Here is a 12,237-nt window from a genome sequence, read left to right on the forward strand (position 1 = left end):
CGGTTACAGGTAGTCAGAAGCCAGTAAGTCTGACACCAGTCTAACCATGGGGTATCGGGTTGCCCGGGTAACTAGGTTGAGGAGGTCAGATAGGCAGTCGCTTCTTGTAAAGCGCTGGTACTCAGCCGAATCCGGTTGGTTGGTAAAAAGGCTCGGAGGATGGAGGATGGATGTCCAATAACAACGTAATAAACTGTGTTTACCTACACTCGACTCGCCAGCTCCCAGCGCTGTGCTCCGTGCAGACCAGCCGCAGCCGCCTCGCCATCTGTCGATTGATAAAGTAATAAGCTGTATTATTAAGTAAAAAGTAAATGTTTTATTCAGCAACACCTTCCTAGGGACGCGGAGGTAAAAACGGTGTCGCGATACTATCGTACACTTCGATAACTTTGTACAGCGAGCAGACACTTGTACGGCCTGGATAGTGACGCGAGTAGAGGCTGTATGAATCAACTTCCATACTCATTATACTCTCAATGAAAGCTATATTTAGTCGGATTTTATAAAAAGAACGCTTACCGCTACAGCTCATAATTTAATATATTTTGTCTCTGACTTAACTACTGATAAACATCTCAAGTTCAATATAACCACGACTTGCGAAGCACCGCTGCGTGGCCGCCGTTTAGTGTTTTGTGTCGTTATACATTGTAACATCATCTCCCTAATAACGTAATGTGCCAATAAATAAAACTCACCGCGCCAGTGTACACTCAGCGGAAAGCGCTTTTTTGTAAAAGTCATACGAGACAAACATCGTCAATAACAAACTACTTCATTAGAGATAAAGAAAAGAAATTTCATGGAAGAAATTTCATTAGAGATTTTTCTGTGCCCTTGTACAATTTTTCCTATTATTTATTGTCGTTTGTGTTTTATGTGTACAAAATTGTTAAATAAATAAATAATAAATACTTGTGAAAATTTAATTTATGGGCTATATTCTATCTGTTGTATATATGGGATCTTTAATATCTCAGTTAAACTAATAATTTGATGTAAATTGTAGACCATCCCCATCCCTCCCGCGTGTGTATCGCTGTCAGGCCCGCGCTGCGCCGCTCGCCGGCCGCGCTGAGCCGCTCCGCTTTACGAGCATATTTATAGCGGTCTCGGACACTTGCCCGTTTTTTACGATATACATAAAAGCTGCCGTGAAAGATTTACGCCAAATATATTCCGGCTAATGCTGATTGCGTTTCATTGTACTAATGTTATTGCTACGATTTATTGACAAATTACTTAACTGTTCATGTAGATCGCATTGTTTTGCTCACAAATCACACGCAGTCTTGGGGAGGAGTCGCCTACTACATTAGTTTGTCTAAAGAAAGACTATTTTTTATTCATTGGGTATGGTCTGATGTCTTGAGTTTTGTAATAAAGAACGAAGGAACCTAACAGTCACAAGTACAATGCGTGAACAGGTACACAGTCACATAACCTTGTACTTTGTGTTGTATGTTATTTGTATTGTAATAGTCAATATAGCCCGCGGTGGGTACTCTTACTGAACGGTTTTGTGCTCATAAGCTAGCGGACGATCAATTTTTTGATAGTGTCAGTCGCGGCGACAAGTCATTTCTTACGACAACATTTGATTTGAGTCCCCGCAAATTCAATTTGTAGCACAATGCCGCTAAAAGTGAGCTCGGAGCCATCATACATACACACAGACATACACACACACGTGGAGGCGCGAGAGCCGCGACCAAATGGAAAGCAAACTGAAGCCCAAATAAATATTCGCTTTAGCAACAATCGAGCTCGCAACTCACACAATTACCACGGAATGGAAAACCTTAGATAAATAAAATCGGAAGCGGCGCGAGGGTGCGGGGGTGGCGAGCGGGGCGCGGGGGGCGGGGGCGGTTTTTTCGCAAGATCAGAAAAAGCGAAGGCAGCAAACACAAACATCGGGCGAATGTAGCGAATTTCCAAAGTCCATTCGGTTTATTGACAGCGGAGGGGCCGACCGAATTCAAATCCCCGCCCGCCGCGATTTACAATAAATTTCAAGCGGAGAATATGTTTGCAATATGTCGGAGGTAGGGCTTCGCCCCTTGCCGACGCTCTCGAGACCAATTACTTTGCCCTTTCGGGCTTGGATTGTGCTCGCGGCGACTTTAAACACTGCAGTAAGAAGTTGTTCACGCCGCGCGCCCCTTCGCTACAGTTTTCCATTCAAGTAGTTGAATGGCGCTCAAATCATGTGAATATCCAATTTTCTCGGCGGACAATTTATTGCGCAAATGTTTTATCTTTATTTATAAGTTGTTTTGGGTTATGTTTATATTGATGTATTTTAAACCTATGAGTAAACACTCCAGAAGGTTTATCTAGACAGGTAGGTTCTTAGGTTATGTATATCATGTTTATTAAGTGTTAGAAAATAAGGATGTTACGAAACGTTGACTGCTTAGAATTCCCGTAAAGGTAACATATAAGTAGTCGTAAATGCAAGGCCTACTTGAAAATCAAGTTTGGAATAGGTGCACATTTGAATAGTTTAAACTGGCCCACCACATGTAGTCTCGAATAGAGCAATAAAGCAAGCCCCGACAGAGTCATAAACGCGAGGGAGCCGCCGCCGCCCCGTGCTGTGGGGGAGCGTGACGGACTGCGCTGCTTCATATCTTCATAATAATAAGCGCATTAACGCTCATTTTAAATCACATCTAGATATAACTGTTTCTAATTTTGGTGAATGCTTCATTAACAGTTGGTCACTCTGAATAAGATATTTTTTGTTTGGTTATCTCAGGAAACACCAAGTTCATTTGAATTACCTATCTTTCAGTGCAGCCTACATATCTGTTAGAGCTACAGGCTCTTTACCTCATCATCTTCCGAGCCTTTTCCCAGCTATGCTGGGGTGGGCTACATGCTCTTTACCTGCGAAGCAGCTAGTACAGAGTGGTGTCGGAGCACGTCACACGGCAGATGTATTCATGAGCGTCGCGTGGAGCAATAAACCTCCCCCCCCCTGCACCTCGCCACCCCTCGCACCCCCGGGACTGCACAAATCTATACAGATTGCCAATATTGATGTATTCATACGGGGTTACTTGTTTTAACTCGATTCTGTTTCTATAGACGTAAGTATCGCTGCCTGTTTTTTTTTGTACAAAATTGTTATCATAAGCTGTCTAGATTAAATTATTATTAATTAGTTTCAACAAATAATAAAGTATGTCTCTACTGTATTCATTAAAATATTGGTTATTTAATTATCATGGGGAGATCTATCCAAAAGAAAACGGGTCTCGAGTAAGATTTATTCATAAAACTCGTCCCCTGATTGAGCAACAATAACAGTAGTTAGTAACACAATTGCATTCTCCCCACAAGCACGCTACAGCGAGGCTCACACTGGACAGTTGCAAAGTTTCTCAAGTCGCTCGCTGGGCGGACAGGCCGCAGCCTTATTACGCGCCCGCCCGGAATTCCACTCTTTATTTATGAAATAAAAATGAAAACATTTCTGCGGAGAGCTGACGAATGGCCGTCCCCCCTGCACCCTACCGACCCCCTCCCACCACCCGCACAGAGGGAAGGTATGGGATGACACAACTACCCACCTCCAAGTAATATGACAGCTGTGTGGTTTTCAAATGAGCTATGCTACGCCGCTCGTAGCATAGGTAATGGCTACGAAGTGGCGTAGCATAGATATTCTAATTGGCTACGGAGCTGCATAGTTTTCTATGCTACGGGGTTTGTCTACGAAAACTCGTAGTACAATTTGACGTGAGATGTTTTCTCTTCTGTAATGCAAAGTAACATATATTACAGTTAGGTGATTGAAAAATTAAATTAAAAAACAACCTAAATCTATTCTTTCTTACTATTTTGTCGACGATTTAAAACATTAATGGATAATTTAACAGAAGCAATATACAAACATGTAACGGTAGATTTTAGTGATTGAAAAGAGTAAAATTATATTTTTTGATTAATAATAATATACTTTAGACTAAACAGTTACAAAAATAATTAATATAAAGTTTTATCATCAGGGGCACATTCCCGCCCAACACGAGGAAGTCACGTATTGCTGAAAATACCTAAGACTATAAAGATAAAACTTTATCTAAGAATTAAATGTAAGTATATAGCTAGACTGAGGACTCACTGATATGCTTGAGGTTTTAGGTACTAGTCTAATATTATATAAACCTTCACATACAATAAGTAATTTCTAACTGACAATTTTTTAACCCATCCAAATTAGAAAAAGTGGTGAGACCTGCTGTAGGTATATTAAAGATTTTATTAACAGCAGTTTATTCAACTTACAGGGATAGTTGCGATACTAATAATATAATTTAAATTACTTTAACATTTTAATTTATCTTCAATCATGTTCATTCACCTGTGCGTGAGCGTCACCAACTGGAGTACATCGCGAACATTTTGCAATTAAACATAACACGTGTAATTACAGTTAAGTTTAATTCCCTGTGGGTCGGGGGTCACTGGGGGGTCACTGGGGGGTCGCCGGGGTCGGGGTCGCGAGGGGGGGGGGGGGACCGGAAAGATTTTTCAATTACCAACTTTGTGCCGTTCGCTCCAATCTCGGCGCGCAGTGTAGTGCCGCGGGACAGAGAACTCTGCTCATTAGTGCAACAGACAAAAGTTGTTTACAAAATATTATATCGCTTGCTATAAATTCTATGACTGTATCAATAACATTTGAAAAGTATTTGCATCTGTTTGTGAAGTCAGTATTCCGAATTTATAGAGAACATTGAAGATCTGAGCACCGGGCGATTCATATTTTTTTTTGTCTTTGTTAAGTTCTATTATTTATTCGATGCGGTAACTTGGTACCTAATGTCCTTAGAAGAAATGCTCTCTACAAACATTTACTAATTAACTTTAAAAGTAAAAAGTATCAAACTAAAAGTCCAGGTAAATGTTTAAACAGTCGGGCTACTCTGTGCACTGTGGAATTCTTAATATCAGTGCGCGCTAACTACGCCCGTATAATATTGGCTGTTGGGCGGCCGCCCCCCCCATCCCGCCCCGCACCCCGCGCCCCGCCCGCCCCACCCGCCTGCACTCGCTTAGGCCTCACGCACATGCAACTTGCATCTAGCAGTACTGAATTTTAAACACATTCGTCCATAGAATAGTGTGTGTTTTGTCTGTTAATGAATAAACATGTCATGTTGCTGTGTTTGACCATTTTTATACAATTTGCATTTCTTGCACACTGTATTGCTTGTTTAATAGCGTCACAAGAAATATATAATTATATTTAATACTGTTCTTGTGAAGCCTGCCCTCCAATTTAAACACCAGGGTGCCCGAGTAACTGGGTTGAAGAGGTCAGATAGGCAGTCGCCCCATTTAAACACTGGTACTCAGCTGCATCCGGTTAGACTGGAAGCCGACCCCAACATAGTTAAGAAAAGGTTAGGCAGACCACAGTTAGATAAAAGCCACCAGATCAAACATATACTTTGGAGCACTCAATAACATATTAAACAATTTGCTGTATATGGACGTGCAGTGAGCGAGTGTGCGACGCCCCTAAGGTCCACTAACGATTACACGGCGAAGTAAACGCTACTTTTAAATTGGATTCCGGCAACTAGCGGCCTTTTGTTCAACGCCACAAAGGACCGTTTGAAGCCGAATTATTGCGCCGCACTACATACTGCCGCCGCCGCCCGTGCCGACTCAGCCGAGAATCAACACCTTTGATGCCCAAACTAGCGATAGCCTGGTCACGTTTTCACAAAACTCCATAACATAACAAAATACAAAAATACACCAACAATATCACACTTTCTTCCTTCAAACCCTTTAAAATCTCACAAGAACATCCACAGTTCCTTGAAAGTGATCGTAAACTCCATTAATTACACAATATTAAGAATTAAATCCCATAGCGCAGTAAAGCGTATATAAACGTCGGTCCAATATCGGAACGGCGTTAAACAGCTAATAAAGGTCATTTAATAAAGCCACGGCTCGGACCGGCGTCGTCCGGCACCGGACCGCACGGGACGGCACCGGACTACAACACACACTGTAAAATGCACTTAAATTTATTATCATTGCAGTTTATGAAAGATTTAAGTTGTGCAGCGGTGCCGGCGACCCGCGGCCGGCGAGCGGCGACCGGCGAGCGGCGACCGCGCGGCATCGTAAACAATACGTCTAATATTAACGACAATGACGATAGCTCCGACATTTAATTGACCTCAACATCATGGGAATACTGCGAACAGCTTGTTTTCCAGAAATCAAGATGTTATTAGAAAGCATTCAAACAACTATAATAACAGTTATAGCTAAAGGCAAGTCCATATCTCAAAATGTCTTTGTTCTCACCATTCTACATATTATATTATTATATTATCATATTATATCATATCATATTATATTATATTATTCTACATTCATATTATTAGCTGATGTATGTCCGAGGAATAGACGAGACAATAGCAAATTATGCATTGTGCCGTGTCAAACGAGTCTGAAGCGCAACAGTATCTATTGCATGGCCCCAATAATATACAATAAGTTGCCAAATGCCTGGAAAGACTTAAGCACACCACTGTTTAAGAGTAAGTTACGCCAATTTCTGAATGATAAAATTTATTATACCATATCAGATTTCTTAGCAGAAAAAATATAATTGTATAAATATAAAATGTAAATAAAATTATAAATGTATTAGTAGTAAGCTAATTGATCTCATATAATATTGTGATTATAAATAGTAGATTAATAGTGTTTATAATGTTTATAATAGTAGGTAATAATGTTTGCATGCCGAATGGTAAAATATGGCTGAACTTTATAATTATAAGACCTTTTGTATACCCATATTTGCAAAATAAAAAATTCTATTCTATTCTATATATTACTAATACGATACTGTACTATTATATGGCAACTATTAATAATTCTATCTACATTCTCGTATACCTAGGTGTACTAGAATAGAATATGTTAGTGAAAGATCACTGCATGTAGCATAGATAAAGCACATTAACTACAAACTGAGATGAACAGTGCATCAGACACAGCCGAGGGGCAGTGCATACATAATGCATGTGCAGCGATCGATGCGCACCCCCGCTATTTGCATAAGCTGATGAGATGCGCTCATTACGTCCCCTCGCGTCGGGGGATGAATTCACCAGAATCGCACGTTTTTCCCATTTCGTTAGCAAATGTAATTTCTCACGGAAACGGTGAAGCTTTGAAAATCAACTGTATTATCCGTATTATTTTGTTTTGAGTTGCTGTTTATTTCCCAAGTTTTAATGTAACACTTCTCTGAAAACTCATATTTTTCAAGTTAAATTATACCTATTGTTATGATTTATGAAGTGCGCTCTACCAGGTCGGCTATTAATGTGGAGTTGCGTGTCATTGCGATGCATGCGTTTAGTTATGTTCACACGTGCAATGTGAGTGGCGCAGTGTGAGCAACTCAATCGGTGAATACTTACTAGAGACAGTAATATCAACGGTATTATGCTAACAAATTAGTAGATTGTAGATTATATTGCGTGGTGTATGATAAAACGTTATTTCATTATTTTGTCGCTACTAATGTTAATTGCTGATTATCGTTAACGCGTACGGTAAGCTTTTCGTATATAGCAGAAGTACCTCAGGTCCTGCATTACCTATTTTTTTCAAGTATTAATTAAAATTGACCACGCGATGTCAGAATACTTCCGAATCAGACTAAAACAAGCGATGGTCTGTTAGAACTAATTGATATGTGCCCGCCATATGGAGATAAACAAAGCGTCTCGCTACATGTCCCCCCCCCCCTACTTCATTCCCCCCACGCTCCCCCTCGCCCTCCGGCTGCGTAATTAAGCCTCTCGCGACACTTAGCAGGTCGTTACGGTAGGTCCGGCGAGGGAGGCTGCGTCTGTACCACTCCATGTAAATGGCTGCTCTGTAGAGATGAGAGCTGCTTCACTACAAGCCATTGAGTTTTTGAAGTTCATTCAGATGTAACAAGTGGACTCACTTTGTTGACAGACCGTTTATTACGAATGTTAAGATGATTTTATTTAGAAATTGATATAGAAAAGAACCTACTTGTATGTATGCAAAATAAAGAATAATTTCCACGGTGGGCACGAAGAGGAAAATAGCCGTTTACTTATTACCATAGTTAGCGTATCAGTGCGAAGTATCTGCGAAATGAATAATATTCCCGACAACTCGGCCAACACTTGCGATAACATCACGGCCTAGCAGAACACTTTATCAATATTTATATTGGGAATAAAAACCTCTTTACATTCTGGCATTGCAAAGTTAAAATGTAGAAACTGCAAAAAATCATTTTCACTCAAAGTAAAAAAATCTACATTATAAAATTGATTTCATATCCTGTTTCATGAGAAACTTCAATCACGTAGTTACAAAACTGAGGATCATTGAATCAGTGGAGGAGAGAGGCGGTGGGGGGGGGCGAGGGAGGCTCATAATTAGGCGGCGGATTAGCCTCCAGCGAGGAAATTAACTTGAGACTGGATGGCTTCCCGCCGGAGGGACGCTAGTTTAGAGGCTCGCAGACAATCGGCGCCGACATTACGCCGCCAATTAACACAGGTATTCGATTGCCTCCGTTCGGCTGATTGAAAATATTTCGTGTGCTCGGGGAGCGAGACTTTATTGCATTCTGAGATTTAGGATTTGCACCAAACGACGTGTTTCCACACAATAGTGTGTACTCGCGTTACAGTTTACTGAAGTAGGAACGTCCTTTGTCTTCAGTTAGTAGATATGGAACTTAAGCGGAGTACATCGCAACCTTCGCGATGAATGTAATGAAGTAACGATTTCATTAGCTGTGAGGCAATGATGCGTGAAAGCGTTTGTGTGTACAAGCGAACATGCCTACATTAATAGCGTTATGTATGAGCGCTTCTCACAAGTTTCACCTCGATTGGTTTCGCCGGTTCACGTTCATTTTGCTTTAATTAAGACAGCTATATCGCACACAAAACATAATAGCGTTGTACTTAGTATTCACGTCAGACGCATATGTTACCTGAATTATATATCTAGCTTAACTGGTACTTTAAATATAAATTCTTCACGTCTTAATATGTATTAAAATCAATATTTATCTAACCAACTATGCCGACGTATTTTAGCATGCATGATAGTTAAGTGTCATTTGGCGTGGCCAGGAGGGTATCACTTATCAGAAGATTATGTATCTGATGATAGTTTGTTATAAGTAATCATCATCATGTCTAGTCTTTCCCAGTGTAGGATAGGCAGTGGCAGTAAGTCACTGATTACACCTGAGTATCAGTGTTTGTGTTTTGTCTAATACATTCGAGACAAATAAACAAAACGCCCGTGTGATGATGTGTGTGTGACGCCAGTGTGATGGAGCGGTGCAGGTAGCGACGCGTGGGTAGACTCAACCTGCGGGAAGAAAGCGTGACGGACGCTCGTAAATAAATACCAATGGTATATGTTATTATTGCGTGAGCTCAACTTAACGGAATTGGACGCTCTAGCTTTTAAAATTTTTCTAAATGTTTTTTTAAAATGAATTTCGGTGTTTCAAGCATTTCGAAAACGTTACGTGTAAGGAGTCGGCTCGTGTGCACGGAGCATCACAGTTCCGCTAGATAGCCAACTCCTTGTAATAATCAATCATCATAATGTTGCACATTGTGCGGCGATATGTCAGTACCTTACTTATTTCTAGTACAATGAGCGTTGTCGCGGGCGGGTGGCACGGGACGGCGGGGCGCGGGGGGCGGCCGGTGCAGCCCGTTACCATGGCGACCGCCCCCGTCTAATCAATTGCAGAAATATGTACGATCCATTACCAGCCCGCGCTGACACCCCTCGCCCCGCGCCGCGCGCCCCGGCGCCGTCGCCGCGGGGGCACAGAATGCGGCGCGAGGGATCACGCTACGCCGGACGCTTTATACAGGAGAGCTCGGCGACATTACACACACTTGGGAAGCGAAGAAAAGATGTATAGAGCACAAGTATCGACACTATTACGTCTAACTAGATGACTGTATACTCGGACACAGCTATTGTGCTCATTTTACAGATATGAGAGGGCAATAAACTGGCTATTTTGTTCCGCTTCCGGAGTAGCATTCAAATTAATAAACGTTTCCCAAGAGCCAAGTAATCTTTTATTATAAAACAGAACTTAATTTGTGTTTATAAATAAAAGTCCATGTTTACGAACCTGAGCATAAGATTTGGGTGTTCGTAGCGCGTAGCGGCCACCGGCGGCGCTACGCCGTAGCACGCTCCGACCTGGAAAATTAATGAGACTCCATAAATATCCCGTGATATTTAATTACAAATATAATGGTTTGTTTTGTTTTGTCAGTGAATTATTCCATAGCTGTAATAAACTTGCTACTTGAATTATTGTTGGCTGTGTCAAAAACCAAAATAGATCATAACAAATGAAAAATGTTATACTTGGTTCATACAGAAAACGTAAAGGGACGAGTAAAAATATAAGTTTTATTAATTGTAACATATAAAATGCAAGCGTATGAACCAACCTGTTGTCGTGGCAAACCCGGAGCATTGCCTATCGCAGTCATAATGTATTCAATATAAAGAATACCATTTATATATTTACTACAATTCAACTGTTTCTCTCCTTGTTTGGACCGTTTTCAAGAACATCAGATATTCATCCGCCACAGTCATATGAAGTCTGAAATTAAAAACACTGAAACTTTAATATATTATTCTCCTACTGTAGAGTTAGTTCCAATATGATAGTGTTACCTGTAATACTGTCTGTGTGTATGTTGATTGTAACATACATGCAGTGGTCTTGTCTCGGGAACACCAGCTGATCATAATGATTTGATTTTGAACGCGGGATGGACCTTTGGACAAGGAGACAGAAATGTGAATTCATCATTAATTATCATCATTAGTTCTTGAAGTTTGTACTCTATGTTAATAGGTCCTGTATTAAAGAAAAATCAAGTAGCAGTCGGGTAATTTTTAATTGATTGTCGAAGGGTTTATTTTAGCAAAGGCAGTAAAAATATGAACTTTTGAGTTCAGTGTCAAATGACATATCTCACTTTATTGAAATACTGCGCCCACAAGACGTATAATCCAAACAAAAGAAGCGCAGTATAAATACGTATAATTAACATAAATATGAGTGCATATGACAGTGCGACGGGGCTGGCAGGGAGAGCACCCCCCTAGACCCCCCTCCCCTCCCCGCTCTGTATAATTACAGCTCCCCGGTGCACTCCGCTCAACACATTTCTCATATTACCCGGCGATTATTGACAATGGCCGCCACCTGCCGGTGAAGGCTGAGATTAACATCGTTTATTGCGCACGATTAATCGTTTGTTTAATCTGCGGCCGGCAGACCGCGAAATTAATTACTAATTATATTATTGGGACCTTCGGGGCATAGACTAAGGAGTTCGCTGGTTAACTCTCTGTATACCATATAAGACCAGCAAGCATCAGGCCATTGGGTAGAGTTGTTGTAAAGTTAGTTGATGTTACTTTAAAATTATCTACGGCAATACGTTTATAACCTCAATAAACAACATAATCCCGAGGAATATAAAACCGTCACAAAAATTCATAGTTCACGAGTCACGACCCCTCGCCCCTTAAAAATAACTCTAAAAAGGCGAGTACACTCCATTATGTGATTTAAAAATGATATTCAAAATCGCTATTAAGGGCAAAACGAGCGTGGCCGCTATTCTATTACCGACCCTTGCTGGAATAAATTCCATCGAAGCGCAATAATAATAAAAAAATGTCGAGAGCTTGTCGCGTGCAAAAGACGTGCGGTCACGCGGTCCTCCCCTGCAGCCCGGGCTCCCTCCCCCCTCCCTGCTCGACCCCCTCCCCCGCTCACACTCCCGCGCGCCCCCCTCGCCCCGCGGCCTCCTCGCGGCTCGCACCCTCACAGCCACCCCCGCACGAATATAATATGCATTATGCGAAATCCGTAACTCTTATGTCGGCTCCGGAGAATACCTTAAACAGCCACACCTTCATTCAATAATCAACTTTAAACCTTCACGATAGAGTTCAAAAACGAGCTGGCAGCGCGGCGGTTAAGACTTTCAAGTGAGGGTAGTCGGCGCGGTTTCCTTAGGGCGGGCGAGCCTGCACTCTCAAGATAACGCTGGGTATTAATCATAGTATTATCGGCCGGTGGCGGCGTCTTTGTTATGACACCGCGTTATTGCA

At 41.5% G+C, this 12,237-nt stretch overlaps 1 long non-coding RNA gene across 5 annotated transcripts in view; it reads right to left on the bottom strand.

Annotated features, from left to right (window-relative positions):
* Nucleotides 1–217: 217 nt before the first annotated feature.
* The window catches only part of LOC124629873, a 38,231-nt gene continuing 26,211 nt past the window's right edge, over nucleotides 218–12,237 (bottom strand). For 3 of the 5 annotated variants that reach the window (XR_006984349.1, XR_006984350.1, XR_006984352.1), the window contains exons 2-5: nucleotides 10,783–10,886; nucleotides 10,551–10,723; nucleotides 10,223–10,293; nucleotides 218–268 (exon numbers count right to left, since the gene is read on the bottom strand). This is a non-coding gene — a long non-coding RNA (uncharacterized LOC124629873). Of the gene's footprint in view, nucleotides 269–10,222; nucleotides 10,294–10,550; nucleotides 10,730–10,782; nucleotides 10,887–12,237 lie in introns of all 5 variants that reach the window. The other 2 variants (XR_006984353.1, XR_006984351.1) reach the window with 2 other exon arrangements.

The sequence above is a fragment of the Helicoverpa zea genome, chromosome 4 (genome assembly GCF_022581195.2).
Source record: "Helicoverpa zea isolate HzStark_Cry1AcR chromosome 4, ilHelZeax1.1, whole genome shotgun sequence".
Classification (NCBI taxonomy): Eukaryota; Metazoa; Arthropoda; class Insecta; order Lepidoptera; family Noctuidae; genus Helicoverpa; species Helicoverpa zea.